Source organism: Lathamus discolor, chromosome 2 (genome assembly GCF_037157495.1).
Source record: "Lathamus discolor isolate bLatDis1 chromosome 2, bLatDis1.hap1, whole genome shotgun sequence".
NCBI lineage: Eukaryota > Metazoa > Chordata > Aves > Psittaciformes > Psittacidae > Lathamus > Lathamus discolor.
In genome coordinates this window covers 9,692,376-9,719,961 of record NC_088885.1, presented here as the reverse complement: position 1 = coordinate 9,719,961, position 27,586 = coordinate 9,692,376, and the positions used below count along the sequence as shown (strand labels likewise).

The 27,586-nt window shown below is 44.4% G+C and overlaps 1 long non-coding RNA gene across 2 annotated transcripts in view; it reads right to left on the bottom strand.

Moving 5' to 3' along the window:
• The window catches only part of LOC136009108 (uncharacterized), a 28,859-nt gene extending 6,522 nt beyond the window's left edge, over positions 1–22,337 (bottom strand). For both annotated transcript variants that reach the window (XR_010610336.1, XR_010610335.1), the window contains exon 1: positions 22,255–22,337. This is a non-coding gene — a long non-coding RNA (uncharacterized LOC136009108). The remainder of the gene's footprint in view (positions 1–22,254) is intronic.
• Positions 22,338–27,586: the final 5,249 nt, after the last annotated feature.

The following is a 27,586-nucleotide window of genomic DNA, read 5'->3' as shown; positions in this document are numbered from 1 at the left end:
ACTTCCACTAGAGCAGGTTGCTCAAAGAGCATACTACTGGCTCATGCTGAGCTTTTGATGAACTAACACCCCCGAGAGTCCTGCTCTCCAAGGCTGCTTTCAATCAATCCATTCTCTGCCCAGCATCTGTGTTTGTGCTTGGGATTGACCCCACCCAGATGCAGGACCTTGCATTTGCCCTTGTTGAACTTCATGAGGCCCACCTCACAAGCGTGTCAAGGTCCCTCTGGATGGCATCCCTTCCCTCCAGCATATCAACCGGACCACACAGCTTGGTGCCATCAGCAAACTTGCTGAGGGTGCACTCAATCCCACTGTCCATGTCACCGACAAAGACATTAAACAGCACTGGTCCACAGCACTGGTCCCAAGACCAACCCCTGAGGAACACTGCTCGTCACTGATCTCCACTTGGACATCAAGCAACAATGAGAGCTTACACTCTTTCTATAAATAAGGAACAAAACTACAGGTATTCTCATTATCCATAGAAACACCCAATTCTCTTCTAACTCTCACTGCAGTCTTTGGTTTGCTTCAGGCTCAGGGCTTCCACTGTTTAGCTGAGCTCCATGTTGCACTTCACCTGTAGCACGCTCCTGCCCTATCAGGGAGATTTTATATGGGACGGGCATGTTGTGGCTATGTCGAGGCAACACCAAGCTTCTACATATGCTGAGTGATGATACCTGTTACACCTGCCAAAATGCAGAGATGATGCTGCATGACCACATCTCCTACTGCAACTACATGTTCAGTTTTGCTGAGTGTTGAAAAGCTTCATTATACTCTCCATGGCCTGTTTATCTGTAACTTAAGAAGAACCAGACTCAGAATATGCCTCATAAAAACAAGACCCTTGATGTGACAAGTCAATCAAATTTAAAAGGTTACCTGAGGGGTTACTAAAGGAGGGTTCTTAAGGATCACAAAGCACTTATGAGATGCTCAGCATTTATTTGCAGAGGGTGACTTGCTGGAACTACGCTTTCTTTACCTTTCCCACAATAGAGCTACTGCTTCTCTAACTTAATAATTTATACATCTGGAAGTATTTCCTAATACTTATCCTTTAAAGGCTGATCTGGCAAAAAAGGATGAATCAGTGGTTAGGATGCTGCCCAAGACTCGAGACTCATGGGGTGCCCACTCGGACATGGATTTTAACCAAATCACTGAATCTCTCTATTTTCATTCAATGCATCATGGTGATAACAGGGCTCGCTCACAGGAGTGTTACAAAGATGTATTGTCTGGATCACTGTGGCAGCTGTAGTCACATAAACCTGTAAGAAACATTGCGGGTAGAAGAGGGCAGAGAACCAGTAATCAGTGTTGAAGAGAGCCCCCTCAGCCTTCCACATGCTGTTAAGGTGCACTGCTCGCTGGGTATTCAGAAGCAGCTGTGAGAAAAGTCCTGATCCAGCTGAAATCCACAACATGACTGAGAGCCCTGGGATTAGGATTTGATTCTTTGTCTTTAAAGAAAGAAGAGCATGGTCTGAAGCAGATTTTGAGCTCTTGTCCCAGGGACAGGGCTGTCAACTGACAGGTACAGAATAAATCTGTCCAACCCCGAATGATCTTACACCATCATGTAGCATTATAAAACATATTTGCCTTTCCACTCCATAGCATGGAGTTATACAAGAACCCTGCCCCCGCTGCTAAGGCATTGCACAGCCCTGCCTGCAGCTATTAACTGGGATTGTCTTTCTGTTACGTGTCCAGGCTTTTCCTTTCTGATGTGGACTGGTTTGATTCCCACAAACGAGCCTGCGAGCAAACGATTATGCTCTTTGCATTTTATGCAGAGGGATGGAAACCAGCCTGCTCTGTCCAAATGGCTGGATGCTGCCTGGAGAGAGTGTGGGAACGGCAAAAAGGGGACTTTTCTCGTCCTTTGCTAAAGTTTGGTGCTGGGTATGATATGAAACTCCCGGAGGAAACATGCCAGTAAAAACCACGCAGGCCTGAGCTTGATTACAGTCTGATTCTTTAACATCTCAATCATCTCTTAATTCAACAAGAATGGGTTGACTTACCTTTTAAATTTTAAATAAACTAAGCTTTATGGCACTTGGGAGGAATCTCGAGCCTGAGTAACAGCCACAGAAAATTACCTTTCGAAATGTCAGTGTGCAGCGTGGAAGTGCAGTCACACAATCACAGAACGGTTTGGGTTGGAAGGGACCTTAAGACCATCCAGTTCCCATCCCCTGCCATGGGCAGGGACACCTTACATTAGACCAGGTTGCCCCAAGCCCCGTCCAACCTGGCCTTGAACATTGCCAGGGATGGAACAGCCACAGCTTCTCTGGGCACCCTCTGCTAGTCAAGGACACTCTCTCTACCCCAGTCTGTTAAACAGCTTTTATTTAAGGACTACAGTGTCCAGCCTTTCCAGATTTCTGATTCATTTACTCATTTACATATACCTGGATCATCTTTATCAATGCATTATCTGCTTGTATGCACTCTCTTTACCCTAAATATCCCACCTGCATAGCCTTACGATACCCTTCAGATATCTAGGGAAGGCCTTGGAGCTGTGAGGTAAGTGAGCTATATCACCATCAAAATGAGGAGCTGAGCACTGCTTAGCTAGGTGTAGCAGCACTAACTGCTTGGCTCTACCCTGGAAGAGCTAATTCGTTTCCCAGATCCTGTTAATAAAACATGGAGTGAAAAGTGTGGGGTGAGTTGGGTCATTTCCGCCCTACAGAAAGGTCAAAGCTGGGAAAACACTGGCTACAGTAATGTGCAAAGGTTATTGTTACGAATTCTGCTGGTTAATTAAACATGCGGAGCTTCCCATCGTATCTACTGGAACAACTCCGTTGATGCTGGGAGGAGTCGGGTTCATAAGACAATCACTGTGCTAATGAGCAAGCAGTCCCAGAAACAAAATAAACAGTAAAGGGAAGCCTTACTGTACAGAAGATGAAAGTAACATCGAAAGCAAGATGTCTCCAGCCCCTCAGGTGGAAGTGGGTCACCTCCACCTTACCGCAAGGCAGTACTGATGGCTGTGACAGCCTTCTGGAGTTTAGTCTTTTGGATATGAGAATACTGTCATTTTTTGCAGGCTTTTAAACACTTTTTTCAGGAGCACATGGAATTCCAATGTTTCTCTTAAAGCCTCAGCTCCAGGGAGCAAGTGGATGTGTGAGAAGTTCAGTCTTCATTTGAAATGGAGAGAGTTTCTAGTCTCATAGCTCTGCAGAGGAAAATATGGGACAGGAAAAAAGAATCCCAAAAGAATCCTTAAGGTTCAAAATCAGTAGGGCAAAAAAGTCCAATCCCTGATGACATGAAATGATAGTAATGCCAGCTACAATCAAGAGCTGTACAATACATCTGTCGAGACAAAGGTATTAATGCAGCTGCCCTGGCACATTTTCCAGCTTTCACCCTCCCAGTCCTCAGCATTTAAATGCTTTCCATTAGCAACAGGCTTTGTCTTCCTCCTGCCAACAGAGACTGGAAGCTAACTTGGCAGAGCACAGCACCCACCACGCTCTTCGTTTTGGCTATAGGTGAAGAGACCTCTATGCACAGAGCCAAATTCTCCCTTCACTTGGTTGTCCCCTTTAAGTCACCCTGTATTCTGCCCTGGAGAAAGGGCAAACATTGGCACGGGGCTGCGAAATACTCTGCAGCTCTTCAACATGAAAGATACTGTTAAAGAGGAGGGGTAATTATTAACCCGTGAGCTAGAGGAGACTGTCTAAGAACTTGGAAGCAAACCTAAAACTTGTGAGCAAGATCAAACTAGTCACCTGAGGGAGGGTGGAGGGGGACAATAAAATTGTATTTCACAGGGCACGAAGGCAACAGCAGTCTTGTTAGTGCATGCCAGTGAACGTACCCATTTCTCTCATTTTCCATCTGAAAATTAAGGTTATTATAAGGCATATATTTCCTTTGTCTTACTTCATGAAAACATCTGGAGCCAGGCTCTGCTAAATGATACTTAGCATCTCACAGCTTGTGCCTCTAGGTATCCTATTAAAACTGGTCCCACGTCTATTGGTTTACACTCACTGCGGTGTGGATGGCATGTTCGCACATATCTGACTAACAACTGATAAACAACATGAACAGAGGGAGCCTTTGTGGATGAAGATGATTTGCTATTTATCAGGTACATTTATCTCCTGTGTTTGCTAGAGCTCAGTCGTTCTCCCCCAGGGCTCAGAAACAGTGGTTGGGTGCCCCGAGGCTGGACCCGTCCTTCTCCAAAGCCTCTGTCTCGCACTCTGTCTGCTTCTCACATTTCAGCAACACGTCTAAGTCCCAAACAGGACCATAGAACGATTTGGGTTGGAAAGGACCTTAACATTATCTAATACCAACCCCCCTGCCAACATCAGCTTGCACCTTACACAAACTAAAAGGCATTCTATTGCTTGAATAACAAAGACGCAAGCAAACACCCTTCTCTTCCTCTGCCATCATTTACCTGCCTTCCAGCTCTCTGCACTCCCTCAAGCTCTGGGCAGCAGAGTGGTGGCCCTTCCTAGGTCTACGCATCCTGGCTGCATTTGTACACCTCCTTCCTCATGTTTCTGCTCCTCTACTGCACAGACCCCTGCTGCTTCTCTGTTGGGCCACACTGCTAGAAAACCACAGCCTCTATGTGACTGACAATGGGTCCAGCCTCCTTGCTAATACCCATAGGGCAGAAGGCATGATCCCAGCAGGGCTGCGTGGACAATGAATAAGGGACTTGTAAACACTTCCTCTCTCTCTTCTCCCCCCCCCCCCCCCCCAACTTTAATCTCTAGCATCCAAAAGGAATATTTCATTTCCCATCAGACCCATGCTCGCCTGTGCTGGTCATGCTGCCCCACAGGACCTGCAGCAGGAATGCCACATCCCTTGATGCAAAGTAATGATTACCAGGACTTTAGCTCCTAGGAAAGGCCATGGCCATCCAGGTAAATGAGGTGAACTTTGAGTTAAAGCATTTCAAAAACCAAACGAAAGGAGCGTGTACTTTGAATCAGAATATAAATAAATGTTGGAACAGGAAAATGTCCTGTTATTTAACCTGCTATAGTACCGTGTCAGCCTGGCTGCACCTTCTGAAGTAACCGCATGGGTGAGTCAGAAGGGGGAAAAAAAAAGGACAAAAAAAGTAAAGTACAAATCACATTGTTCAAATTTTACCTTTACTTTTCCCATAAAGTTATGGGAACCTGACCTGTTTCATCCCCTAGTGTTTATCCCGTGCTTCCTAACAAATGGAAACCAGACCTACTTCTTTTGCAACAAGGCTCTGATCTAGGATGAATTATGCTTCCAGCTCTGTCACCGGCCCCATCTATTATGCTGGGTGGCAAATTATTCAAGCACTCTGTGCTTCAGTTTCATGGTCTGCCCAGCAATGACAGCTTTGCCAACCTCCTTTGAAGCAGCTCCCCATGATATCTTTACGAGAAAGCTCATTTCAACACGAAGCAGAGCCTTCTCTCCTGATCGCAAGTGGCACGCAGAGGGTTCCACACGCCAGTTGGGTGGCATCGATACAAAAGGACACTGCAGCTAACCTGGTTTAGACATGCTGCTATAGGGAAAACAAGGAGTTGAGTGAAGTACAAGCAGCGTACGTGAAACAAGAACGGGATCTCCCATTCCAGCAGCAGACATCTGCCCTTTCTTCTGCACCCGGGAGCACGAATGTCTCCTGCAGTCACACTGACACAGACCAAATGAAATAGTAGCCCTCACTGTTCTCCATAATTAATATTCTTTCCTCACACTGCCTCTGCCTCCTTGGATGACTTAAACACCAGCTGTAATGAGCTTAATGGCCTCTAAGCTTAAGTCTCTTTCTTAGCCATAGCTTCAAAAAACCCCAAACCCTTTAGTTTGTTCCATGACTTTCAACCATGTTCTCCCCCTTCCACAAAGTACAAACAAATAAGTTGTCAAACATGATCTGCTCCCTTTTGGGCAGAAATCCCGTGTCTTGACACAGTTACAACACACTTGAATGGCCCTTTCTTACTCACTCATTGGGTTCCAGTAACATTTAAACATGTCACGTAGGGGAGCAGATCACCAAAGGTGATCACTTTAGCAGTGTTTTCAGTTACCATCCACCACAATGAAAGGATAGTCAACAGTGTGCTGACAAGGGGTGCGGGGGGGGGAGAGGTTAAACTTTTATCCCCAGCAGAAACGCCTCCTCCAGCAGGATGTTCTGGAATGAAGCCACTGTTGTGTCCCTATCACCGATGCAACGTTATTAAAAACAAAGCACAAATCCCACCCACTGGATGAACTCCCTTAACGGGAACCTCTGTCCATCTGGACGGAGCTGCCTCCCAGCACAAGCGGCTTTTGTTTCATGGAGCCTGCCACGTATTGTAAAGCTGAAATTCCTGTTTGGACTTACTTAGAGGACAAATCCCAGGACAGCAGAGCAAAGGAAAAAGTAGCAGCAAAAATAAATACACCGAGGGGAAAGCATCAGCTGCCTCATCATTACAACCCAACCACGCACTTATTTTATTGCCGTTTATTAATAAACGAACGCATCGTAATAAATAAATGACTCTTTCAATTGTTTTTCTTCAGATAAAAAAAAAGGAAAGCAATCCCATTGCTCAAGGCAAAATACTATTGTTACGTCTTCTTCCATTTTAAGACACTGTTCACGTATCTCTTATTTGTTCCTACACCTGAAAGTTGTTTCATAATATTGTTTCAATCAGCATTCATAATAGCCATTAAGTGAAAGAAGAAACCAAGCAGGAAATATGTGCTTAAAAGGGTGTTTTGATAAAGAGCGGTGATTTGCTAAAGAGTAAATGAGGGTGAGTAACAGCCATGTGCTACTCTGAGGCTTGCAAATAGTTTGGCACAGGGAAAGGTTCACTTCCTAGGAGACGTACAGGAAAGGGGGAAAGCATACAAAGACATTCTAGGCCAAGAAGAAAACAATCTCACTTGCCCTTCCAGATTTGCTTCCTGCCTCACCAGAAGCTGCCTGCTTTTTTTATCCCTGTTTTTGTTAATTTTATCTGGTTTCTTACTGTCCAGCATCTATGCTGCCCTTCACATTTCCATGCCTGATGAGTCTCCCTGAAAAGGTGTGGATTAACACAGAGTAGCTCCTTGTCAGGTGTCTCAGAACCAAGGAAAACATCATTAACCACCGGTGCACCCAAAAGGATGTGCTGGCACGCTCTGCAGGTTTTCATTGGGTAAGAAAGCTGCCCTGTTTCTATGGACACCTCACCTGGCTTTCCCAGGCAAAGAGCTTTTCCTCATTCATGCCTGCAATATTTCTCTCCCTTCTCCTACAAGCCGGGTAGATCCAATACACACACCTGCCATGAAAAGATGGGTTTCCTCCTACCTCTCCTAAAACTAGAGATTTTCAGGTGCATTGCATCCACTAGCACCTAATTAAGCAGCAGCACCTCTTTTCTTTGGCTTGCTGGTAAAAGCTACATAGCTACGTTTTAGAAAGCGTTCTAAGGAAGTCAAGTGTGCTTTTCATTAACAAACTGATAGAAAAGAAATTGGACTTTTTCTACTTAAAACATGCAAATCCTCTCAGGATTGCATCTCTCATTTAGCAACTACAGGTATCCGTACATGCACTAACATTGTGGCAGGCACTGTGTGTACATGTATCACATAAATCCTGACATCCTGACAAAGCTGCCTGTAACATTCCAAACGTCAAGGCTGCTGTTAAAAGTTAACAAAACCCTCAACAACATTTAGGAGAAACAAACAGATCCACAAGCGTCTTACCTCTTTTTCAGAGCTGGAATTTCTTCTCCCTAAACTATGCTTACACATCAAGAAAAGGTTTATCCCAGATCAGCACAGAGGTATCTATTACTCAGGGTCTTGCAAACCACACTCAGAACTATATGTGCAACTCAAGGGGTGAGATGGCTTTCAAATGCCTACAAAACCAGGCTCTTCCCAAACAGTGATTTGGAACGTCTTTACAATGGCATTTTTTTTAACAGCAGATGCATTTCTCCTATTGCAATAGAATCATAGAATAGTTAGGGTTGGAAAGGACCTTAAGGTCGTCTAGTTCCAACCCTCCTACCATGGGCAGGGACAACAGCTCTCTGGAAGAGTTTAGGGGAGACAAATCCACAGCCTACTTCTACCTCAAGGAAGGGAGACACCTCCAGCTGTACATCTTCAACTGAGGAGATCTCAAAAGCTGCACTGGAGCAAAAACAGGCCAGGATTTGTCTCTGCTGAGACAGTGTGTTGAGGGGGCCATCTTCGGCGTGTTTTATTTATGTCAGAGTGGCCTCATAGCACATACATGGCTGAGAAAGCCATGCCAGATCCTGCTAACATGGTGGTACTCAAGAGTTCCAGTGCTGCGACATAATGAAAATAACGATTGTGCTGTGCCTGCATCCTTCACAGTGATGATAAAATGATGTGCTGCCAACCATATGACTGCTGCCCTGCCAGAGAAATCCACACACTGCAAAGAGCTGGACTTGAGGAAACTCTGTGCATTTAAATGGACACAAAACTGTGGAAACAGTGGAGAAAGAAGGAAGGGATGTTACCTGGAAATTTAATGCTGTTAGAAGGACAGGACACAATACATGCCAGCTGCCTGGGGAGGATCCGGCCATCAGATATTTAACATCACTGTTCTGTACATAAGGAGAGAGCTATTCCTGGGATAGTGAAGACCTTCGAGTATACATTGCTACTCACTTGTTCTTCCTTCAGGGTTCAGGTAATAGTCTCATCCTGGCAGCTCTCTACAGTTCAACAAGACTAACTTAATTTTTGTTTGGAAAATGACCCTTAATAAAAGGGCTATAAAAGAGATGAATGGGTACGGCTCAGGAAACTGCAAATCACATACAATACCCTGTCAAACAAATGCACCGGAACAGACTTCTCAAAGCAAAGCAAGCCTAGAACAGTCTGTATGTTTTGTGCAGGACCCTTAGCATGGGGTGCCACGTATTGCACTAAAGAAGTGTGCTAAAGTAGCTTAATTTGTGAACTGCTCACTTGCCCAATGTGAGCATAGGTGAAGAGCCTTGGTTAGCAAAGAGGGGGCAAGGACACACTGGCCAGTTTGTATTAGCATTTCAAAAAGAAATGAAAATGTGCAGACTTTGGACACTTACTGTCCTGCAGGCTGACACCAGAGCTGTAGTCACAGCTCACAGAAATCGCTACAGGACTTGTCTGCCATCGTCTCCAGAGACAGATCTCTGCCAGCATTACCCGTAAAGATGCAGACATGATACTGAACTCACGAAGAGTTCCTTATCTAGTGTCATGACTAGAGCTCAAATAAACCCTTTTCATCTGGTCATTAGCAGAGGTTAGGCATTCAATGGGGACACGAATCAAAGCGAACATCCACAGTACAATAGTAAAACAGAAATCCTTTCCAGTCTCCGGGCAGAATACGGATTTGTTTTCATAACACCATCCACAGGCAGCTAACGGGGAGCCGAGATCTGTTAGTGACGGCTGGGTCTGACTCTGCTCACAGGCTCTCTTTCAAGCTGGTATTTTGAATATCACACTTCCCCTTAACCCGCTGATGACTTTTGGGATATGTTTGTTGCAATGGTAGGTGTTCTGCTGCTGGGGTAATTACAGGCACTGTGAGAAGGGCAGCCATCCTCTCAGAGGCAATCGGGTGAGCACTTAAGACTGCTTGAAGATCACTGCTTCAGGGTATAAACAGAGGGTGACTGCTGTATCGCTTCAAATGATACTGCCCTGCAGATGGAGGTGACTGTGAACCTTTCTCTTGGCACCTGTGACCCAACACATGGGAGAAGCAGCAGCCAGATCTGCCCCAGTAGCAAAGAAAGTCAGGGTTTGGTGTGCCAGCAGGATGGATCTCACAACCTCATGCAGAAAGCCACATTATGATTTACGTTGTCTGCTCGGGCAGAAAGGTATTTGTTGTATTAACCAGGGATTCCTGCATGGCTTTTTCCACTTTGTCAGTAAATATCAGTTAAGCCTCTTTACCAGAACACAGTCTCTTGATGTTTTATGTTGAGAATTAGTACCTCACCCTCTTGATACAGGGATGAAAAGACAGAAACCTAGTTTGACTCAAGGCTTGACCTCTAACATTGTTATAACTGTACCCCGCAGCATGAATCAGCACTGCTCAGTCACCCTCTGAAGTGAAGGAAGAAAAAGACCCAACACACACTCGCACCTCCCCATCTCCCTCCACCCCCCAAAACATTAACCTTTGATAGAACCTCGATCAAGGGACCAAAACAGCTCTTGGTTGTGGAAGCATTAGCACTGCTATTCTATATATACAAAATACCTAATATGTACATACTAACATATGAATAATTCATCAAAACTATGAATATATTAATAGAATACATTAAATTATATTAAAGAATTAAATGTATATATAGCATTAGCACTGCAGTACCTTAAGGTCATGTATATAAAATAGAAACCATGTCTGTGTATGTATATAAGAAAAACACACAACTTTGCCTGGGATATTTCTCAGCCTGCAATTTGATTTGTAGGTCTTACACTGGACTGAACTTTTCCGAACGCCTGGGGCTATGCAGGGAGCCTGCAGTCATGTGTACAGCCTGGGGATCCACTCCAGTAACACCTAAAGGCAAATGGCTATGTCATTGGGAGCTGATGGACGTAGCCAGTTCCTACTTCACCTAAAGTTTGAGGTTGAATGCTGGAAAAGACACCTTTAGAAATGGCCTTTTTATTCACAGAATGGTTTGGGTGGAAGGGACCTTAAAGACCACCTAGTTCCACCCTCTACCACGTGCAGGGACACTTTCCCCTAGACCAGGTTGATCCAAGTCCCATCCAACGTGGACCATTCAAAACTATGTGAAATCAGCAGTCCGCGTTTCCCAGGTTTGGACAGCACTTCTGGAAGAACCCTTAGTTTGTTACACTGGTGATCTCAGGGTCCATTTCTTATTTCAGCATGTATTTTGTTGTAGCGCTTCCAGAAAGTTAGGGGCCTTCTTAGTGATAGCTGGCTGATAGCAAACTACAGTACCAATGGGGAAAAAGATACAAAATCATTAGGGAAACCTTTCTGGATCTATTCAAAATGGCTTCAGAAGGCACCAGAGATGTTTCTAGAAGGAAAAATATAACATCAAATTTCAAACTCTGTTCAATGTTTAAAGGAAAATTAAACCTCCTGAACACTGGTTATTCTTTTCATTATATGAGCTTTCCATTTGCAAGCTTTATTTTTACAGTCTTCACAAGGTCAATGGAAGGGGAAGGAGTTATGTAAAACCCCCAACTCTTTTGTTGTCATCCTGGGGGTATGACATTTTTATCTGTAAGGATCAGGAGGAAAGGGTTGTGTCCTCATGCTAAAGAGGCTAATGAGGCCCACGGGAACACAGCTCTGCTGACTTCCAGTGCTATTTACATTGGAGTCACTCTTCATTTCCTGGTCTTAGCAAGGTTTGAAAAGAAAAACATTGCTGATCAACAAAATATTATCTGCACTCCGAGATAATACAGGCGCTAGCACACGTTAGAATTCGATATAGGACACAGCAAAACCACACGCATTCATCTCTCTATATAACAGCGTCTGATAAATAACTTGTTACAGAAAATGCCAAACAGCTACAGGAAACAGAGGCTCTTGCTAAATGTCTGTAAATATCCTTAGATATTTTTTGCCATTAACAGTGAGATAAAACTGAGTTTAAAGAAAGAAGTAGTTTGCTGAGGGCTTGATTTGTTTCCCTTTTTAGAAGGCAACTGAGCAGGACTTCTGTCTTTGAAGTACTAGCAGTAGGCTAGGCATGGATAAACTTTCCACTGAGATAAGAGGAGCCTGAAGTCCAATCTTAACAGGGGAGTGAAAGCAACCAGAAAAACCGATGAAACTCAGTAACTAATGAATGACGAGAATAACCCTGTTTGGGCAGAAGCAGCCGGGGAGGGGGGTGGTAGTGCTGGAATTAAGGTTGGAATTAAGACTAGAATTAAGACCCGAAAAGTGACCGAAAGTAAGATATAACAGGTTTGAAGGGTATCCTGACTGCATGGACAGGACCACACAGCAGGGAGTGCCGGCTGGTTTAGAAGCTTTTCTAAGAGCACTTCTAGGGAAGAACAATACAGCAATGAAACACTCACTGTAACCAACGACAGCCTTGTATTATACATGCACTTCACAACACAGACCCATAGTCTCTGAACCTGCTCTACCTGATCTTTATGACTCTGAACAGCCACCTGTGTTATCATAGCTTTTACTCTGCCAGACACGTATCTTCATTACACCTTTTTGGGGCAAGTCACGCTAAGGCTAGGTACTGCAAACATAGGATTTCATGCTTTGGTGTAAAGATCTGCTTGTCTCATCCCATCACCTGAAGGAAGATAAAGAGCACACAGGTGTGGAAGAGCAGCAGCCTGAACACAAAGGTTGAGTGGCTTTGGCTTTAGGTGGAAAATGGGACCAAACATAAAGCCAAAATACACATCCTAAAAGTATGAGTGGGCATATTCTGGGCTCAAAACCCAAAGACAGATCCACATATCTGAATCTAAGTATGCACTGAGTTTGCAGAGGTTTAGAGTAACATGGGACATTGCTGAAATAGCTTAAAGAGCTCTGCAGTGCATAACACAGCTGTGACCAAAGGGACTTGTCCGGATGCTAATATGAGATTCATATGCTCTCAGTACAAGAAGTACCTATCATCTGTGCACAGACCTTAGAAAGTGGTAAAAATTAAACTGAAATACATAATAATGTTTGTCATTTACAAAACAGTCTATTTAGATACTAGCATGAAAATACTACGTATGTTATGAACGCTTTACTGTGAGCATACAGTTTGGACTTCAATATGCCACAATTTACACTAGGAGACAAACAGCCAGGGAAATGGTTAAGCAAAACAGATCAATGCCTTTTATGAGGCCTGGGAATTCAATAAGCCACAGGATAAATATTGACAAGCTGCAGACAGGTGGAACAGGTTTGTAAAAAGACATAAAATGACTGTTCTAAGGTTCAAGAAACCTTGACGCTTACTAACGGGTTGTACAAGATAAGTTCTTGGCACCTTCTCCTCTTTCTAAGTAAGGTCAATCAGGCTCAGTCTGTGCAGAACTGTGATGGCTTTTAATGCTCTTCTGAAGTAATGCTGCCATCTAGATGTAACCTCCTTACCCATGCCTGCTGCTCACTTAAGAGATGCTGCCGTCCCGATTACAGCACAGCAAAACCAAAGCATGCTGAGCGCATGAAATGGATGTGCAACCGAAGGTCTGAGCCCGCCCTCTGGCAGATGCTACTTCAGAGGGAAACTAGATCTACTTAAATGCCTCAGCCTGGTGGGGCAGGGGAAGGATGGGGTCCCAAACTGCAGTGGGGAACAGAAGGAAGCTTCACGGCAATAAGCATCGGTGGCCTGAATCTTGTTTCATCCCAACTATGCATGAGAAAAGATTAAATACTACTTTAAGGCCACCATTAGTGGTTCCAGACCCCTTGCCTTGGCATATATGCAGAGAGACTGCGAGGTCCTTTGAGCATCTGTGTCAGCAACCATTTTTGTGCAGGAGCCAAGTACTTCCATTCCTGCAGTCTAGCCGGGGAGCTGAGGGCAAGGTGGTCTACGGCTCAGCTCAGACAAAAAGCTGAGCCATAGACCACCACCATATACAACTTCATGCGAGTTAGACACCAACACAGTTCTAAAGCTTTGGGGCCTGTTTTACTCACAGGTTTTGTACAACAGAGGTTAAATACATATATATATACACATCCATTTGTGAGCTGAAACACCTGCCAACGGGATGCTTTCGTGTTAACATAAGCTGCTGCGTTTCACTGGTGAGCTGCGAGTTTGGTGGCTCCCGAGAAACTGCAGATTTGATCCAAGCCCGAGTTCTTCAGATTTCTTAGAGCCTCTCTCGCACCACAGCTTTAACAACATGCTCTTCCAGAAGTAAACTGTTTTCATTCCAGGCACATGCACACTCCCTAAATAGGCACAGATCTAGATGGGAGGAGGAAAAGGTTATGTTGATTTTTATAGCCCTTACCCTTTATCTAAAGGGCACATGAGATGACTTCTATTATGAAGCTCTGACATTGAGCCTCTTCATGCATGTTTGCATTTCCTCACTTAAAATATGGAAATAGCATTTAATCTTCTAATGCCTACAGAAGCAGCTCTGATTTGCATTGCCTAACAGAGGCAATAGGGTGCTGGCCCATCCACAGAGCCCCATGCTACTTGTGTGCCTAAGATGGACTGGAAATGTGGCACCCTTTCCATATAACATTCCTGGTTCATATACATAAATAAGCAATATAACTGGCTATTCTGTTTATTCACTGTAGCTCAGGGCTGATCCAATACAACTAAAATAGTCTACTACACTTTAGAAAACTACCTGTTCAAGCTCCAAACGTATAGCTTGCACTGCCATAAGCCAGAACCAAAGTGACCAGCAAGTCCCAGCCTTAGCTTGAGTGTGTAACAGTTAGGGAAACCATCCTGGTACAGGTTTGATGCAGAAATCAATTCAAAAGCATGACCAGGTAGGCAGACTCTCCACAGAAAGCAAGATCATTCTTCAAACCTATATAAAGGCATATCCCTTCAGATACACAGCACAGTTTCAAGTAGGAAAAAGTCAGGAAACACAAGAGCAGAGTTTCACTAACACTGAAAAGGAAAAACCCCACCGAAAAAGGGATGATGGTCTTTTTGCAGAGTCTGGATCTTCTTCACAGCACTTGCAAAAACGAATGCGAAAATATTATAGGCACCACGAGCAAAATGTTCAGGATTAGCAGCATCCTACAGAGCCTGCAAATAACATCGGAGCTGCTGGATGAGGCGGAACACACGGGACACGAGAAAAATCAAAGAAATGGCTATTTTTCAGTGCAGTTCCATAAACACAGAATTCCCCCCTTCCTCCCCCTCAAAAAAAGGCCAGTTTGCTACGACTCCTTTTGGCATTCAGCCGAAACAGCCCACAAAAGGGCACAATCCCTTCTGAAAGCCAAGGTGTGATGCTTGCCCCCTCTGCTGCAAACAGGGCCCTGCCTCCCTCCTCGTCCAGGCGCTGGGTTTACTTCTCGGCTGCGGCAGGAGCAGCCTCGCAGGCAGATTTCCTGCCAGCGTGGTCACACTCGGTGTGGGAGCGCCGGACGCAGACAATGAGTGTTTAATAAAAGCTTACGAGGTTGGGCTCTTTCTGTTTGGGTTTTGGTGAGGTTTTTTTCTTTCACTGGTTTGAACTTGGGCTCATTTCATTGCTAATGCAATAACCAATTGCAGTTGAAGTCAAATGTGGTCAGAAATCAAATAAACCTACAAAAGTCCTTTCTGGGAAGTTACAAGGCATCAGAGCAGCCAAAAATTTAAATACATAATCCCCCATGTTTCTCAAGACAAACAAATGGCTAGCCCAACGGTTGCTAAAGAATGCAGGGCAAGGCAGAGCAGAGGCGGCTCAGAGCTGTTGTCTACTCCCAAAGAATGCTCAGCTCATCACCGTTATCTCCCATCTCCTCTGACTACCTCTTGGTAGTCACCATCTGAAGGACAGTCTTCCTGTAAGCTGCCCATTTTCCAGAGAAAGAAAACGTGTGTCTTCCATATTTCAGAATAAAGAGGTTAGAAAGAGAATCGATGGCAGCTCCAGAATAGCATCCATTATCTCTCAGCATTCAAAGCCACACAGAGCATCCCAAATCTAAATCACGCGTTATGAACCTAGCATCACTGGAAACTACAGGGACAAAAGCAGATTTCATGGTTTATGGCGATTTTTTCCTCCAACTCTCTGTATGGCTTCAGTGGATTAAGGATTCTTCTCTTTAAGTTTGTGATAGTTTTTCTGGTCTGCTTTAAGCACTTGCAACAAAGCTACTTAATCCTCTAGCTTCCTTCCTGCACGTAGAAATATGAAGTTATGCTGAACACAGCAAATATGCATCTTTTCACAGGTTTTAAAACGAACCAGTTTCCCATAAAGAGCAAGAAAGTATCTGCAGAAATCTCACAATGCTTTTTCTTGTGGTTATTTGAATGGGTTCAGATATCTTAAGAATGCGCCTTCAGAGAGAGCTCGCCTCTCAGGTTTTCCTGTCACCACCTCTTGTTTTGGCAGCTTCTATTTTTCAAGCAAGTAAATTGAGCGACCACTGGTAAATGAACTAAGGATTGCAATTCCCTGTGGGCAAACATCCACATCACTAACGCCACTGCTCTGACCGGTACTGACCCGTCAGCTGGAAACTCTGCGCATACAACACAGTAATGCACTACTGAAATAAAACCATAGTCTGTCCAGAAAATGGTTAAAAACCCTGAACAATGTTAGGGCAGTGGAGAGAAGTCTCTATTTTTTTGTCAAGATGCATCTCTTCTTCGGATAAATAGAAAGACAAAAACTCTAAGCCCAGCAGTCTCTAGAAAAAACTACTTCAATGGACAAACATCATAGAATAGATAGGGTTGGAAAGGACCTTAAGATCATCTAGTTCCAACCCCCCTGCCATGGACAGGGACAACAAAAATACAATACGAGTGTGGAAAAACACTGTATGAAAGGGTATGTGTGTGGCAGGAAGGTATTTGTTTCCATCAGACGATTTGCTAGATACGTTCTTCACCTTTACATTGAGGTAACTCCACTCAAGCTGGCAAGTTCCTACTAGCGGCTGATGCAAACCACCCAAGCCCTAGCAAAGGCGTGCTTCCGTTGATGGCAAAGGGGTTATTTTCTCAACTGCCTATCTGCACGATGAGAGGCTTTCTAAATTTCCACCTCCCTTTTGTTTCCTGCCAGTTCCTGTGGTGGTTAAAACCCTGAGACTTGTGACCGGTTCCCCGGGGGCTGGATTTGCAGCCAGCGGTCCCACCAAACCTAACCTGGTGCTGAAGTCAGGGGTGCACACATTTAATTCATATCCTTTTACCAAAGATTCAAATCTTAGGTAAAGGTGAGCCAGAGAAGAACAAACGCCCAAACCAGAAAATTTCTTTGTGTAGAACCAGAACTGAAGCCGCTCATTTTATGCTCCTTTGATCATTTTCTCTTTCCAAAGACCATGTAGAAACAGTTTGCTGGAATTCACCTACACACTCTACACCACTGAAACTCCCTACTGCTGCCTCTCCTCAAGCAGGATTGTCTCACCCTCCATCCTTCCAGATGTTCCTCTGTACCGTCACATGAACATTTTCCATCAGGATTTTGTCATGGACGTGTGCATTGCCAACAAAATCAGACTCAGGGTAGAAAGCCTAGCAAATACTCAGGATTAACCTTAACATTCACTAATTTCCAACTAAAAGACTATCTCAAATGCTGCTGTGGTACAAGCAGCATTCCATTTGAGGGGCTTGCAAGGTCATTGCTGGTTTCCTCAGAAGTCACTAGTGACTCAAGAGCTTTCCCATATCACCAGCTGGTCATGCTGGCACAGGAGGTGCTGGGGTTTCTGCACCCCCAGCCATAGGAGGAGAGGCACCAGTGTAACCACACAGACTCTTGCCCCCCAGGAGCAGGGCAGGATTCCTGGGGAATCCCTGTGGATCTCTCTCCCAGGTGATCCTTCCCTTTAGCTCACCAAGGGATGCTGCATACCAGGGCAACTTGTCACTCCCCAGTCTCCGACGGGCTGTAAAGGTTTGCTGCCGCAAGGACCACACAAGATGAAGCACACACATTTTATACAGCAGATTGTCCTTGCCCATGACATTTCTGCTACACCCAAACCACCAAATTAACAGATGGTAATGACAAAACCTTGTGCAAAATGAAGAAATCAGCTGATGTGGTAAAAGCACTGGTCCATAACAGGACCCTTGGTAACGAGACCATGAAGAGAGTGCGCTTAGGTCACCCCATCAGATTATATCATACTCAGTGCATCATTACACCTGACATTTCATCTAACTTGCTTAATACCTCTACTGATAGTATACTGGCCACACTGCTCAGGATCAATTTCTCTTGTTTATTAGGATTTTTTTCCCTTATTGTTTAATCCCAAGTCTGTCTCACTGTGGTCACTCGATTAAAAACCCCACCTCTGTTGTAGGAGGAACACCAATTCCTTTGTCCTACAGAAGTTACAGCTTAGAGACTACAATGCGCTACCTACCCGACATCCCTTCTTTCAAGGGAATACAGTGGTTTGGTCCTAAGTTGTGACAGAGTCATATTGCATTGCTTGATACAGAGATGCTGCCTTCTAAAGCTAAAGACAGATATGTAAATAGTTTATCATGAAGAGAAATCTTTCATACATTACAGTTACTGGTGCCTGGGAAATAACTAACCAAGTAAAAACTAAAGCGCATCACTTCGGTAGCCGGAATATACATGCCATGATCTGCCTACCTTAACACAAAAAATGCTAAAGAACAACTTCGTCTGAATTAAAAATAGATTAATTTTTCTTAGCATAAAAATCCTTCATATTTAACTAAACTTTCCCTTTTTATTATATAGAGGAACCCACAAGGTTCAAGGCATCTACTTGGGATCTACTCAATTCTCCTTTAATGTAGCACTACAGTCCTTCATCCTCCCTGGTACAAATGGATGGGAAGGGGGATGGAAGCCCAGGAAATGAGGAAGGAGAAAACAAGTTTTCCCATGAGGTGGAACCAAACTGCTGTCCAAGGACCCCACAAAAGAGCACGAAAGATCTCTCCTTCTACTCAGTCTTCCACAGATTCCCCACTTAGAACAATTTTCTTACTTAAGGCACATGGAACAAGGAAGGACAAGCATTTGCCATGCAGAGTTCCTGAGTAAAATCCAACAACCCATGGGATAAAAGCCTATTTGGTGTTCTCTCACTCCCAGCCTCTCACCCTTGTGTAAGTAACTCTTAACACAGCATGTCTGTGGCTGCACAGACTGTCTCAATAACTAATTCCTACCCAAGTCAATAAGGCAGAAGTATTCCAGATTTGTTCTAAGCTGAGTAAAATTAAAATTCAGTATCATTTATATTTTAGTCTATCCAAGTTTTTATGGTCTTGGTACCGAAAGGAGATAGAAAACATCACCTCACACAGCTAAGGAAATCAGAAGAAACAATACTACAGAACCCAAAAGCTATTTCTTTCGTAGTAAGGAAAGACTATATACATTCAGTATTCCAATTGCTGAAGGTGTTGACAGAAGGAGTCAATAATTCAGATCTACTTCAACAGTGTGCAAAAGTCTGACTTCTTGGTGATGTCCTACTTATATTGACAGTATTAGTTTGTATTTTCCAGTGGTCAGTTAATATTGGTTTCTGATGCAACTTTCTCCCTCATGATACGAGCTATTATCCAGCAAGGCAGCCAAAACTGAATTGTTTCCATGATAAATCCCACCCACATCTGAGGTTACACATCGCAGCTGGTACTGTGATTTTACAACTACTAAACAGCAGAGTCAGCCAGAACGGTTACAAGTTCAGCAGTGCGGTCTCTGTTCTCACAGCAGTATCTGCAAGGAGCCCCAGGCTCTGTAGTGCCATGGGAGAGATGCTGGCCAGGCATCCGGCAGACCCTCTGGAGAAGTTGGCCCTGCCAAGGCACACAGCTGGTTTAAGGGAGCCCCTTCACCACCTTAGCAGGATTAGGGGATAATCCCTTTCCTCAGGGTTCACATCATTTTTCCATCACAGACTCATTACTGTCAGTCTAAGATGCTGAATTACTGACTGCCTGCATCATACAGAGCAAGAGACTGGACAAAGCATGGACCAGAAGTGATAACAACTCCCAAAGCAAAGCCATAACCTAAAAAGGGTTATATTCAGCCAGACCACCTTCCTGGCAGCTCAGTTTAACAGCCCCCAGGCTTGCAAAACCTCTACTCCATCAGCAGGATTGGCTGCAGCTGTTTCAGTTGACCCTGAAAGGCTGAATAAATGAATCCCTGTTTGCTTCATTGGAAACCCACGTGTGTGGAAAGGTGCAGCCCTCATCAGCAAGGGGTCTTCCACAGGATGAGCTGTTTGCAACAGGAGTTAGAGCTCATTGATGGAAGTGGAAAGTGAGAGACTTTCTTAGTAAGCCTCGACTGCAAGCTGTACAGGTCTATGATAGTAACAGCAATTACAGTGTGCTCTGGATAACCTGTTCCTCAAATTAATTGTTCTAAATTACTGTCCTCTATGCAGCAGCTACTACTGCTGTATTACTCCTATAGCTATTTTGCTTTTTCTTTTCCTTCCATACTAGAAGTCTCAGTACTGCTCCAGCCCTTTTCATTTCCTCTCCTGAGACAGGCATAGTACCAGAACTACCAAAGCAAAATCAAAAGTGTTATGTTAATTAGGATGTTTTGGCAGGGAATATTACACACTCTTCCCTCTCTTTCTCAGTCAGACCACAAGTTTCATCACAGGATGTCAGTAATCCAAATTTTTACCCAACCCCAAAAAGGACTTGTGTTTTTCCTCTCTGAAGGTGGGGCTAACCCCATGGGCATGTCCCACACAGCATCCTGACTAAGAGTAAGTAACCTCAAGGCACTCACAGTGAGTTTGGAACAACTCGACAATACCCCTTCCTCAGAGCCATTTCGGGCAAGCACAGCAGCAGCACAGGGCTGTGCTGCAGGGACACCCCGCAGCATTGCTCCGAACAGGCACAACACATGCCCTGACCTGGCTTCTGCTGCTGTTCACAGGCACATACACGACCTTGCCCTGGCCAAACACAAACCTGCTTCTGCAGCGCTCCTTCATCCCACCAAGCAAGCACCTAATGGTAGGTAAGATGTAAACCCCCACATAGAGAGTAAGTGGCAAGGAAGCTACCTCTCCTCCCTGATGCATAAGAGCAAGGAGAATCTGGGCCTGGCGTTCACTTTCTCTAGTCCTTTTTAAGTTACGAGATAAATGTCAGTCTGCATTGATTACTAATTGCAAGGAAATAAATCGTTTTGCCTTCTAGACTAATTGTAGACCACAGGCTGCTAGCAATAGTGATGCATTGCCTTGAAAGGCTTGTCTAGGAAAGCCAAAACCAGCAGCTACCTCTGGCCCTGAGCACCAAACTTGCTTGTCTTCCTTGCCCCAGGATTTCCCAGGCTCATCAACAGAGCACATCAGACGCCTTGGAGGTAGGATATGGCAAAGATGTCCTCTTCTGAAAGCAGGTACCAAGACTCCTTGCAGTTGTCACCAAAATCAAGTACTTCCAAAATGTTGTGAAGGATACTATTTTGAATAAGACGACAAAAGGGTATCTAGAGAGTGGTACTCAAGCTTTATAAAATGCATCAGAGCTTGGGATACCTTCTGTCTCCCCTTCCCTTTCTCCCTCCTATTTCTCTCACATATACATGCACAGATGAGTACCTAGCCCCTGTGCCAAGACAAACCTGACCTCCAAAAAAAGAAGAGGGGCAAAAACACATAAATGACCTAACATTAAGATTTCCCCACGGACTGTATGCTACAAATCTATCCCCTGAAGGAATGCAGCTCTTCTTCCAGAAGTTCATTCCATGGACAAGCAGTCCAGCCAGTGTCTATCCCAATTGCCACAGGTCTCCCGGGCCGACAGGAGTTCCTGTGGACAGAGTGGGCTCCCTGGAACAGGTCCTTCCTCATTCTGAATAGCCCTGAGCTACTCTGCAAAAAGGGATCAACCCCTGTTTGGAAAAGGTGAGACCACAAAGGCAACAGAAGTTACAGCCAAGCCACATTAGAGTTGTTATTTCTTTTAAACCCTAGCCTTTCATCTAAATTGGCTTTTGCTTCTGCCCAGAAAGTACCAGATCTTCTCCCCATCTCTGAACAAGGACCAGCCCTAACCTCTGCCATTATAACAGACATGCATTGGGCAAGGCAGAGACAGTACCAGCACCACTTATTTCCTAATGCTGTTTTCCTCAGTGCTGTTTTTGAATCACCACTGTAACATTTAACAACTTCCACACTCAAACACAAGAGCAGACCACACTCTGGAACTCACAGGAGTCATTTATCAGGCACAAGGGTGATACAGAAACCAGCTTGCTTAGTATTACTCTTATGCATTGTTTGTCTCTGTATATTTAGGAAGCCCTCCACCCTCTTTCTTACCAAAACACAGAAAGATAGGAATAACTTTCTGCACAAACCCAAGAACCACGCTAACTAAGCTCCTTACCACCCACAAATACAGAACAAAACAACTCGGACAAACTCCCCTCCAACAGTGCCCCTGAATAAAACTGATAGAACTTTACCTGAATAATTCAGCAGCTCCTACCCACTCCTTCAACAAAGAGTTCCAGAAACTTCAGTCCACCCAAAACACCTCTCAGTCCTCTCTCCACTTGAAAACAGCCTAACAGCCCCTCTCTACTAACAAGCATCACCTGAGCGAGCCTCCTGCCACAAAAGCAACACCTGCATCAATCATACCAGGGCTTCTGCTCCCCCCCACCATCCAGTGTTGATTTGTGGGTCTGAATATTCCCTTGCTTTTGCTTTGGGCTGCTGCATGTAAAAAGCGCCCTGAACTACTTCCAGCCAACTTTTACAGTGTCTGGAGTTTATCATATACCTCAAATCACTTGGATGAAGGGATTAAAAAAATAACCCTCAAAATAAATACAGGTGCTCCCAGCACTCACAGTTGCAAAGTTTGAAAATAAGACTCATTTTGATGAAAAGCTCAGCATTTAAGCAAATAAAGACGGCAGAAAAGTTCAGGACACTTTTGTTAGTTAACTATCCTATGATTTTGCTTTATTTATCCCAAAGGCTCAAACCCTGTTGTTTATTTCTCTAATGTCTGCAGGCCTCAGTGACTGATTACACAACAGGCTTTTGAAGAAGCTAATCTAGAGTTTGAGTGGCAGGCCCCTGACACAGCACATGTACCCCAGGCGGCTGAAAGCCAGGGCTTGTAAGGGACTTGCTGACATCAGGATGTCCCCCTGCAGAGAGCAGCTTGGACAAGCAGGATTCCTTTCGAGACCTCAAGCAATTCAGATGTGATCCCATCAAGCTACCATATGTCACAAGCAATATACCATTTAATTTTGTCTCTGTGCCACGAATTCACTCTGCCATTTTTAACTCCCCGTTAAATGCCCGCTCTTTCCCTTTAGCAATGATTCCCACCATTTGTTTAACCCCTGAGTCCCTCATTCTCCTGGATAAGGAGCCATTAAGAGTGTCGAATACAGGTAAAGATAGAAAGAAATTGAACCTCCACGAGAATCAAACCTTAATGACTGGGATGCTTTGGAAGGTCATAGAATCATAGAATTGAATCACAGAACAGTTTGGGTTGGAAGGACCTTCAAAGCTCATCTAGTCCAACCCCCCTGCAATGAGCAGGGACATCTTCAGCTAGATCAGGTTGCTGAGAACCACATCCAGCCTGGCCTTGAATGTCTCCAAGGGACGGAGCATCAACTACCTCTCTGGGCAACCTGTGCCAGTGTTTTACCACACTAATTGTATGGAATTCCTTCCTCACATCCAGCCTGATTTTGACCCTGTGGGTCAAAACACGGCATGGGAAATGCTTCAAATATTTGCTTTAAAACACATAATTTCAAAGCAGTGCCAATTCTGCATGCCTGCTTTTGAAATGGTACTTTAAAGGAAAGAGCACTTGAGATGACTCCAGACTGAGCTCAGCTTCCCAGTGTACATGTGTTGCTTGGTTTATCATCGGCTCAGACAACACATCACACCTCTGAGAACCCCTCAAGAGTCCCAAATGGGCTTTGCGAGTGGCCTCAGTGGACTTGCCGGTTGGTCTGTACTTCCCCCAGGGCCTAGGACTTCCTCCAGAACAGTTTTCAGACCGCCTCTGTCCTGCTTCTTTCTTGCAGTCTCTCCCCCATTGTAAAAAGGCCGCTTGTTCGTTCAGGTCATTCTGTTTCAGCTCACTCTGAGCTATTTCCGTTTCTCCACAGACTATTTTGCAGGCTGGCCCAGACCCTTCAGTGTTCTTCAGGAACTGCACCTCTTCTTCAGGAAGCTTTTTTTTGGCTCTTTCCCACTGTACAAGGACTTCCTCCTGCAAGTCCCCTTGCTTTCCAACACACAGCTCCTGCGAGCTCCTCAGGGCTTTCTGAGCGCTCTCCTGTTGGATCCAGCTTGATCACACTGGATAGCATACAACTGCTTTCTGGTTTTCACCTTTAGGAAATCAAAGGCTTCTCTTGTTTTTTTAAGTCTGCTTCATCACCTCCTCTGACAGCCCTAAATTGTGTCCCTTTTGTCAGCGTTTTGCAAATCATGCTCACCCTCATCTTCTAGAAACATTCCTGCTGCTCTCTCTGCATCTGTTCTGCTTGAGGCAGCTGGTAAGTCATTTTCTGTCCTCTGTATGCATTTCCAGACAAGGCGATGGTCCTCGGAATTTAGAAAAGATGGGTCTGATTTTGCCAGTATTGCTGTTGAAGGCATGCTGCTCAGATCCCAAAAGGCTGAGATTACACAGAATTTGTTGTCACTGAAAGCAGAGGAAGAAAGACAAGGCGAAAACCAGCTTAACTGGGAGCTCTGACTGTTAAGGTAGTGCCAGGTATACATGGCAAGCTTCCCTGTTCTTATTCCTCCTGTTCTGTTCCTGCTGGGCTTCATTAAGGGGTTAAGGCCAGCTGCAGGGTCCCAGTGACTCCAGAAACTGGAATAGAATTTGTCACTTCATATACTGTGTCATCTTGGAATCCCAAGATGGCTTTTCTAAAGTCAGATCACACAGGAAGGTGTCCCTGTCATCTTTCCTCTTCAGTTTACTGCACATTTTATGCATCACAGGTATATGTGTATGCCTCCGTGTGTGTGTATGCCTGTTACAAAGAGCAGACACAACAGTGGAGAGTCTGTTTGTTTTGTTTTCACATTGAAACAAAAATACCCTTTATGAGCCTCAACCAACATGAAGGCAATAACAGCTGGAGAAGAATTTTGTGTTTAGACACGCTTTGGTCAAGGATTTTCCCTTACAAATGAAAAACTAAACAGCTTGTCCTGACAATAAGACATGCCTATGGGGAATACGAAGAGCAAAGAAACTGTGCAGCACAGTTGCATGGAGTACATTTTCCTCCCTTTTGTCAAACTAACTATTTACGTTGTTGATGTATTTGTTTCTCAGGAATACCTTTATAGCTCCACAGGCTGTTAGAGGGACAGATCAGATGCATCCAGAAGAGCCAAGAAACCTTCTTGACACACAGAAAAAACTCAGGCTTATAAAAAGCCTTCTCAAGCTGAGTCCTTGAACATCCTTCCTTAACTTTCATACTAGTTTGGGGCTGATGAGCCTTCTTTTCAGCTGGAGCCCCTGGCTGATGTTTGTTCTTAGATCAGATTTGTCCCTAAGGCATCCAACAGGTTCTAACAGGCTGGGCTGGCCCTGTTTGGTGCTAAAGGTAGGAAACTGCTCTGCTCTCATATGGATCACAAAGGTTTTTAATGCTCCTTTACAGATAAAAAGTTTGTTCCCCCCCCCCGCATTGTTCCTAAACCCCAGCTGTTCACTCCTATCAATTTCCACAGCTTGCTATCTTGCCCATGCTATGAACCCCCAGGTCTCAGTCACCCTTTGTTTCCTTTCACCCCTGTTTCAGATCTTCTGTGCTTCTTGCCTTTTCTGAAACAGTGAGTTCTGGAATCCTGTTTCTTGACCCGTTTTTCTTCACACAGCACTGGCTTGCATATTAAGTCCTTATATCTTACACACTTGAAAAACAAACAGGGACTTGGGGCTATGTTGCTTTTGTTTATTTCAGTCCTTGAAGCACTCTTTCTGACAAGTCAACTTAGAATTACGTTTGCACAATCTCTGCAATATTGATCTAGGAAGGGATAGCAAAACCCAGCAAACCCAGAGCAAAATTTAACAGTCCAGGTGTGCTTAAGAATTAACACCAATGCAACAGAAGTTTGTCCAACCTGCCCCACCTGCAGAATCCAAGCAACACCCTGTTAACCTAAATAAACGCAATCGACTCTTCTGCACAGCTCTTGCGAGGCTGTCACCGTTTTGAGGGCAATACCGTCATCTAGTGAGGAAAAGGGCTCACTGCACTAGTTACATCCACAGGTACAACGCAGAACATATAGATTCTGTTTTGAAATGGTTGCGTAAGTGCACTACAGGAAGCAAAACGCCTTCTCAGGAGTCCACTTTGGTTTTTTAAACGCAATTAACAGATTCTTCATCAACACTCGAATATTTACTTGTATGGGAAGGTTTTATTCTCTCTTCCGGACTTGCCTATTATACAGTATTCTATATATAGTGCCTGTTATAAATACATCTATTGCCTATTATACAATATACTATATTAAAACAATGAATGTAAAAATATTTCTTATGGAATATTTTTAAGGAACGCTACATTTTTCACTGGTTTGCCTGTAAAAAGCTATCTGACAACTGATTACAATGACAGATGCGCAGACAAAAACAAGTTTCAAAGCTGATTTTGTTTCTGTTGCTTTGTTGACTCCAAGGAAGGTTGACAGACACTCTGCCTGTTAAAAACACTTTGTTAATCCATGTGTTGTGATCATAGAACAGTTTGGGTTGAAAAGGACCTTCAAATATCATCTAGACCAACCAGGGACATAGAACCATAGTATAGTTACGGTTGGAAAGTGCCTTTAGATCATCAAGTTCCAACACCCCTGCCATGGGCAGGGACACCTCACACTAAACCATCTCACCCAAGGCTCTGTGCAGCCTGGCGTTGAACACCGCCAGGGATGGAGCACTCACAGCTGCCCTGGGCAAATCCATTCCAGGGTCTCACCACCCTTACAGTAAAGAACTTCTTCCTTATATCCAATCTAAACTTCCCCTGTTTAAGATTTAACCCGTTACCCCTTGTCCTGTCACTACAGTCCCTGATGAAGAGTCCCTCCCCAGCGTCCCTATAGGCCCCCTTCAGATACTGGAAGGCTGCTATGAGGTCTCCACGCAGCCTTCTCTTCTCCAGGCTGAACAGCCCCAACTTTCTCAGCCTGTCTTCATATGGGAGGTGCTCCAGTCCCCTGATCATCCTCGTGGCCCTCCTCTGGACTTGTTCCAACAGTTCCATGTCCTTTTTGTGTTGAGGACACCTTCAACTAGATCAGGTTGCCCAGAACCACATCCAGCCTGGCCTTGAATGTCCCCATGGATGGCACATCTATCACCTCTCTGAGCAACCTGTGCCAGTGTTTCACCACCCTCGTTTTAAATAATTCCTTCCTCACATATGATTGTACACTGAGAAATCTAAGCAAACATTCCTGGGCTAACACATCCAAAATCTTGGACAAGGCTGGAAGTCCTCCAACTTTAACACAGACAAAAATGTCCAGGCAAAAGAATATGTCTGAAAGAAGAATGGAGGAAGAAATACCTTTATTATCCATAAAGACCTCGAATAAGCCAGATGCTTCTCATCACCCCTTTGCACTGCTGTGCCTCATAGCACAAGAAGTATCACAGCCAGCAAACAGAGGAGATGAGTTGGCACCTTCCTAACACGTAAGGCCGGTGTAGTTACAGCACAAGTGTGTTCCTTTGCTTTTTACACTTTTGAGACCGAGTCTGCT